We start from the raw sequence: 8212 nt of genomic DNA, 5'->3' as shown, positions 1-8212 counted from the left end.
AAAAACAACAATATAACTGGGATGTTGTGCTTTTAAGGATTTATGAAGACTCCTTATTTCTCTCGAGTGCTTAATCAGGATCTCTGAGACTTAACTTCCCAAAGGGATCTACTTTAATCCAATATGTGGATGACTTACTAATTTGTTCTAAAACTAAGGAGGCTTGTGAGGAAGATTCCCTTTACTAACCACAGGCATTAGCCAAAAAGGGACTTACGGCATCCAGGGATAAACTACAATTTTGTCAAAGGACTGTACATTATTTAGGTCATGATCCATTTCAGAGGGGAAAGATGAAATTCCCGATAGGCTCTCAGCACCATTTCTAAACTTCCCTAGGCCAATCATGAAGAGGCAACTCAGAATTCTTCGTGTTATCTGGCTATTGTTGGCAATGGATGTCTAATGTCTCAGCTATAGCAGCTCCACCTTATGACTTTACTAAAACTAGTATTCCAGAACCCCTCTCTTGGACTGATGATGCAAAAAAGTCATTTATCCAACTAAAGACAGGTTTATTACAGCCACCTTCTCTGGGACTCCCAAGTATAAGAATATCTTCTTGTTTGTCCATGAAAGAGATGTACATGCTCTGAGAGTCCTAACTCAGAAGCATGGAGTCAAGCAGAGACTATCACTCATTATAGTCTAAAGCTTGACTCAATTGCCAAGGCCTACCCATGTTGTCTTAGGACTGTTGCTACAGCTGCTAAATTGTTTGAGACTTGAGCCAACATGTTTCTAGGCTCTCCATGCAGGACAAACTCTTCTAATAAACAAAAACACCCAACATTGTTTTGCTAGCAGATTGATCACATATGAAATCCTTTATACCCTTTTGCATATAAAGATATACCTGGAGATATTGTAGGTTTGGTTCCAGACAACCACAATAAAGAAAATTTCACAATAAAGCAAGTCACTTGAATTTTTTGGTTTCCAAGTGCATATAAAAGTTCTGTTTATACTAGACTGTAGTAATTAAGTCTGCAATAGCATTATGCCTCAAAAAACAACATACATAAGTCAACTGAAAAAGTACTTTATTGCTAAAAAACATTAATCATCATCTTAGACTTCAGCAAGTCATAATCTTTTTGCTGGTTGAGAGTCTTGCCTCTGTGTTAATGGCTGCTGACCAACAGGGTGGTGGTTGCTGAAGGTTGGGGTGGCTGTGGCAATTTCTTAAAATAAGACAACAATGAAGTTTGCTTCATCGATTCGCTCTTCCTTTAACAAAAGATTTCTCTGTAGCTTGCAATGTCCTTGATGGTATTTTACCACAGAACTTCTTTAAAAATTGGAGTCAACCCTCTCACACCACGTTGTTGCTTTATCAACCAAGTTGATGCAATTTTCTAAATTCTTTGTTTTCTTTTCAATAATTTTCATGGCTTCTTCACTAGGAATACATTCCATCTCAAGAATCCACTTTCTTTGTTCATCCATAGGAAGCATCTCCTCACCTGTTCAAGTTTTATCAAGAGATTGTAGCAATTCAGTTACATCTCAGGTTCTACTTCTAATTCTAGTTCTCTTGCTACTTCCACCACATCTATAGTTACTTCCTTCACTGAAATCTTGAACCCCTCAAAGTAATCCATGAGGGTTGTAATCAGCTTCTTCTAAACTCCTGTTGATGTTGATATTTTGACTTTCTCCCATAAAGCATGAATGTTCTTAATGGCATTTAGAATGGTGAATCCTTTCCAGAAGGTTTTCAAATGACTTTGCATAGTTCCATCAGAGAAATCATTATCTATGGGAGCTATAGCCTTATGAAATGTATTTCTTAAATAATAGTACTTGAAAGTCAAAATGACAACTTGTTCCATGCAGAGTGGATGTTGGGTTAGCAGGCATGAAAACAACATTCATATCATTGTACAAATTCACCAGAGCTCTTGGTTGACCAGTTACATTGGTAATGAGAAGTAATATTTTGAAAGGAATCTTTTTCTTTCTTGAGCAGTAGGTATCAACAATGGACTTAAAATATTCAGCAAACCATGTTATTAACAAAACCCAGGTTTTGTTTTTCCATTTATAGAGCACAGGCAGGGTAGATTTAGCATAAATTTTAAGGATTAGGATTTTCAGAATGGTAAATGAGCACAGGCTTCAACTCTAAGTAACCAGCTGCATTAGCCTCTAACAAGAGACTCACCCTATCCTTTGAAGTTTTGAAGCCAGGCATTGACTTCTCCTCTCTAGCTAGGAAAGTCCTAGATGACGTCTTCTTCCAATATAAGGCTGTTTTGTCTGCATTGAAAATCTGTGGTTTAGTGTAGCCATCTTCATAAATTATCTCAGCCAGATCTTCTGGATAACTTGCTGCAGCTTCTACATTAGCACTTGCTATTTCACCTTGTACTTTTATGTTAGGTAGTTGGCTTCTTTCCTTCAACCTCATGAACCAACCTTGGCTAGCATCAAACTTTTCTACTGCAGCTTTCTCACCTTTCCCAGCCTTCATAGAATTAAAAAGAGTTAGAGCCTTGCTCTGGACTAGGCTTTAGCTTAAGGGAATGTTGTGGATGGTTTTATCTTCTATGCAGACTGCTAAAACTTTCTCCATGTCAGCAACAACGCTGTTTCACTTTCTTATCATCCTTCTGTACACTGGAGTAGCAATTTTAATTTCCTTCAAGAAATTTTCCTTTGCATTCACAGCTTGGCTGTTTGGCACAAGAGACCTAATTTTTGGCCTATCTCCACATTCAAAATGCCTTCTTCAATAAGCTTAATAATTTCCAGCTTTTGATTTAAAAGGAAAGACTTGCGACTCTTCTTTTCACTTAAACACCTAGAGGCCATTGTAGGGTTATTAATGGGCCTAATTTCATTATTGTTGTGCTTCACATAATGGGGAAGTCCCAGGAGATGAAGCGAGAGAAGGAATGGCTGGTGGGTGAAGCAGTCAGAATGTTCATAACATTTATTGCTTAAGTTCGCTGACTTACATGGCTGTGGTGCCCCAAAATATTACAGTAGTAACATCAAAGATTTCAGATCAATATACCAGATATAATAATAATGAAAAAGTTGGAAATGTTTTAAGAATTATCAAATGTGACAGAGAGACACAAAGTGAGCACATGCTGTTGGAAAAATGTCACCCACAGACTTGCTCAATGCAGAGTTGCCGCAACCTTCAATTTGTAAGACATGCAATTTCTGTGAAGAACAGTAAAGCAAAGTGCAATAAAATGAGGTATGCCTGTAGCTGTCTTTTGATATAACTCCCTCAATCCAACCACACTCCTTCCTCTCCCAAAGGAAGGCAAGCCCCATGACTGCTTATCCCCCATGCATGAACTTTCTATCCCTAGGTGGATCTCAGAAGCACTCCCTTTCAGTATTCTGACTTGATTCTTTTCATAGATGGATTCTACCTTAGGATTGAAAACTGTAACTATCAGGAGAGTTATGCAATAATTACTTTCCAGGAATCTCTTGGATATAAAACTTTTCCTGAGGTTAAGTGAGCTCAAATGGCTGAATTAATAGCATTGACTAGAGCTTATAAATTGGCAGACTCTCAAAGAATAAGCACTCATACAGATATAGTAGATATGCCTTTGGTATAGTCATGACTTTGGAATGCTTTGGAAACAAAGAGAATTCATGACATCTGTAGGGACTTCCATAAAAAATGGCCTTCTAGTAAATTACCTCCTTGAGGCTCCAAAATATCCAAGAGAGGTAGCCAGTGTAAAAATAAAAGTTCATTTAAGGAGAGACACTGAAGAACATAAAGGAAATGCTGTGGCTGATCTTGATGCTAACAGGGCAGCATAAGCAACAATGTTGGCTCAACAGTTTATGATGTTAAAACCTGTAGACAAGATTAAAGAGGATTTTCAAGGATCCCTGAGTACAATTCAACAACTGACTTCCAAAATTGAAAAGTAAAATTGGCTCAGAGCTGATACACCCTCCACTCTGTTGGGCTCTGGTGGTCCCAGCACAGCCCCTGGCGGCACCTGAGTCTCTGCAATGGCCCATAGCCAAGATCTTAAATGAATATACACACCACAGACCAGAATTCCTCACTTTAACTCTAAAAAATCATTGTGTGGGAACTTTAAATGAGAAGCACAAGTATACGTATCATGTTCCACTTGTCAATTACAGAACCTTGGTAAAACTGTAAAGGTGGGACAGGGTCAAATATCTTGACTGACTGGGCCCTTTGAATATCTTCGAATGGACTTTATGCAGCTACGTATGTCCTTGCTATCATATGTTGATTTTCTGAATGGATAGAGACTTTTTCTTGTCATAAGGCTACTGTTCTTATAGCAGTTAAAAAGCTGTTATACTTTGTTTTCCCTGCCTGAGGAATTCCTGCTATTCTGTCAAGAAATACATGCACCCATTTCCTGGAACTATAATCAAGGAACCTTGCAAGGTCTTACCCATCAACCAAAAGCTTAATTGTCCCCACCATTTTCAATCATCAGAGAAGGTAGCAAAAACAAACAGTATCTTAAAACTTAAATTAGCTAAATTATCTGAATCTTTCTCTCTACCTTGGTGTAAGGTTTTTCCCTTAGCTTTGATAGCCATAAGATCTAGTCCCTCAGGAAAACACTGGTTATCCCCCTTTGAAACCATTATGGGAAGACCCCTGAGGTTCATTATTTCTCCAACAGTACTATACTCCAGTATATTACAATCTGAAATAGACAATTATTTCTTTCCTGAGATTTCTCTACATAAGCTCTACATGACCTTCAACCTGGAGACTTGGTATACTGGAAGAGACATCAACAAAAGACTGCTTTAGAATCTAGATGGAAATGGCTTTATCAAGTTTTATTGACCACCACTATGTGTGGCAAAACTACAGGGAGTTGATCCCTGGGTACATGTAATCACAATTAAAATGCTCTCCAAGCCCTTGGGAGGTCACCCTTCAACCTCAAACTAATACTGATGCAAGAATTCTAGAAGCAGACAGTACCTATTATGGAATCCTCTGCCTAAGACATCAGAACAAGTAAATGATGCCCAAGATCATGGATCAAGTCCAACCTGGATTTCCTTATCTTATTCCCCATCTCTTCCTTTTCCCCATCTGTCCGAACATTATTCATCCTATACCCCTTGCAATGCCCAACCTCCATCCCCAATCATACCTAACCTTGCCACGATTTTTTTCATCTTCTCTTTACCCTATTCTGACCTATATACTCCTACCTTGAACACATCCTTCTAGCACACTATATAGCAAATGAAACCAATCAAGAGTAACTGCTGGATCTGTGCCCATCCCCCACTTAGTCCCAAAATAACCATTCACCTCACACTTGTAGCTTTGGCCCTGAGAGTTATACACAATTAGATAGACCTCCTCTTTGGAATAACTCTGGGCTGTGCCTGAGTCTTTGAGACCCTGAGACTGGGATTATGATATGGCCTCTTTAACCCAAGGATGGTAGTATTTTACTAGAAACCAGACAGATAACAATGGCCACACTATAGGGCTTAGTAAATGTTCAATTTCTATATGGCAAGACTCCTTTTACTTTCATAAGACAGGAGCATACTGTAGGGGCCAGACACCCTTTAGAGACATGCTTTTTCTCCAAGCCCCCCAAGATTTTAAAACACAAGAACTTATTCCACTCAAGCACAGATTTCTTGTGGGCTAAAGGGTCAGGCAAAGGAAATTGTTAGTTACATGGGACCAAGATTTCAGTTAACAATGAAGATGATTATGTTTATGATTCTCCTCTACAAGCCATTATCCAATTCCTTGAATGCAATAGATACTCTTATTTTGTTCTCCAGGGTTATTATTTTGCATGTGGACATAAGGCATACAAGAACTACACATAAATTAGGTTAGTTTCTGTTACATAGCTTACACTGTCCGCAAACAACTATTTATGATAAGCTTTCAAAAGGGGAATTTGAAACCTGAGGGCTCCTATGACCTATTCCCATATACAGAAACTTGTGAAAAGACTATGGCCAGAATAGAGACAGCTCTAAATAGATCATGGAAAAATCCATTAACCCAAGTCAAACTCATGGAGTACTCTGTTCCTTGTAGAATTCCACTTGTCACTGGGGCAGCAATCTCCTATGTTGGAAGATACACTATAAGATTACAGTTGGCTTTAGAAAAGGTAGCTTTAGAGTTATAAAAATCTATCTACCACCTAAGGAAGGCTGTCAACTCACTAACAAATGAAGTATCAGAACTTTACAAAACAACTTTACAATATTGATTGGCTTCCCAAGGAGGTGCATTGTGCACTAGCGGGTACCTAGTACTGTGTAGTAGTAAATTACAGCCAACAGGAAGTTTACCAAGAGGTGGTGGCAGCAGAAGCCCATGCTAGAGAAGCAGCCAAATCATCTTAAACACCTCCAGTATCTAATTGGCTTGCTTTTCATTTGGGTTGGCTGCTAGGGTAATAGGGACATTGATGCAGAGATATCCTCACAGGGCACTTATCTTTTTAATCACAATATTAATAATATCCTTCATGCATTGTCTGATATCTTTTCTCCTAAATGCTACTGTGCGGCCACTAACTCAACAAATGATACAACTGAGGATAAAAAACCAACACAAATGGGATGATTAAAATCATGGACTTCCATGAACCCACGAAATCAACAATGAAACATGAGAGACTTCTAGTACTGAATGAAAGACTACAACATCTTTGGTCAAGCTCTCATAACTGAGGGAGTGAACAAAAGGGAGGAAATTGATAAAGTTATATAGAGAAGGTCCTGGAGCGTTCCCCTGAAATCTTTTGAAATTTGAAATCCCCACCAAGGCACACAACCCAGACAGCCAAGCAAGTCTCTAGCTAGTTACATGTGACCCAGAACAAAGTAAAGCCCACCTGCCCTAATACCACCCCTATAAAACAAACTCCCATCCAATCAATAGGACTCAAGCTAACTTCCTTTTTATGTCTATAAAAATCACTTGTCATCCCTACAAGCTCAAAGCTGCTTCTGTTTTTGCAAGTGGTGCCACTTCATTGCTGCAGCAAAAATTTTTGGTGTCCTCTATAAAATGCTGTACTCTGCAAATTTGACTAGATTTGTCTTTTGACATTTATATGCTGTTTTAGAATAATCAGAGAAGAGGGGAGAAAAAAATGATAAAGAAGAAAGAGGGGATACCAGCAGCCAAGAGGAATATGAGGAGGTGAGAGAAGATGTAACTCAAAGCACAGCAGGGAGATGGGCTTCTGAAAGAAACAGGAAACTTCAACTGTTTTGCAGGGAAAAAGGCAGAAACTATGAATACATATGAGGTATATTTACAGATTTGTTAGCCAGAAAATGAGAGAGTTCCTATCTGATTTATTCTATTACTTCAGTGAAGTCTGAGGTGAATTCATCAGCTGAAACAATGTGAAAAAATGACCAAGGGGAGAAAAGGTATTATAATAGCTCCAGAATGGAAAACTAAACTTACTAGGATAAGGTTGTGAAATTCCTTAGCAGGACTGAGTGCTAATTGAATTTTGTGCTCATAAAAGAAAGAAGGCAATAGAGATGTATGATTCCTATTTTTAAAAATATTCAGATTCTAACTGATCATACACTTTGAAGTTGTGTGAATATATCTCAATAAAATTGCATTTAAAAAAATAAAAAAAGAATAAAGCATTAATTACCTAAAAAAAAAAAAAAAAAAATCAGGTTCTCCAGGAAAGCCACAGAGAATTCAAATGGTTTGGTATAAATCAAGTGTGGAATGCTACCAGTTGAGGAAAATAGAGAGAGGAAGAAAGAGGCAAAGAATTTGAGATGTTTACGGAAGTCACTCAATTGAGATGTTGATTCATTGATGGTTATGAAGGAAGCAAAGACAGGAGAAGTGTGATGGAGAATAAAAACAGATATGAAATTTTGATCAGATTAAAGTACTTTTGGTATAGATGAAATGCTGGATGAAAAGAAGCTGATTTAGTTTCTGATATGGAGGTCTAGGATATGATCATGACAGCAAGTGACCCAGGGATATGAACAGATTTTTTGAAATGAAAAACATTACAATTTAGTGGGCCAGGATATTGGGTGGGTCATCCATGAGCATGATGAATTCATCATAAATAATGACAGTGACAGGAGTGGCAAGGAAGACAATAATGAGTTGGGAGCTAAAGTTTTCAGTGAATGAGGAAGAGGGACAGGGAGGTTGGTAGGAGTTGTGAGTAGTGAGCAAAAA

The 8212-nt window shown here is 38.2% G+C and overlaps 1 pseudogene; it reads right to left on the bottom strand.

Moving 5' to 3' along the window:
- Positions 1-1086: 1086 nt before the first annotated feature.
- LOC119529023 lies at positions 1087-2817 on the bottom strand (annotated as a pseudogene).
- Between the last annotated feature and the right edge of the window lie 5395 nt (positions 2818-8212).

This window comes from Choloepus didactylus, chromosome 3 (assembly GCF_015220235.1).
Source record: "Choloepus didactylus isolate mChoDid1 chromosome 3, mChoDid1.pri, whole genome shotgun sequence".
In the NCBI taxonomy this organism is placed as follows: domain Eukaryota; kingdom Metazoa; phylum Chordata; class Mammalia; order Pilosa; family Megalonychidae; genus Choloepus; species Choloepus didactylus.
The sequence above is the reverse complement of the archived record's forward strand: the minus strand, read 5'-3'. Positions and strand labels throughout refer to the sequence as shown.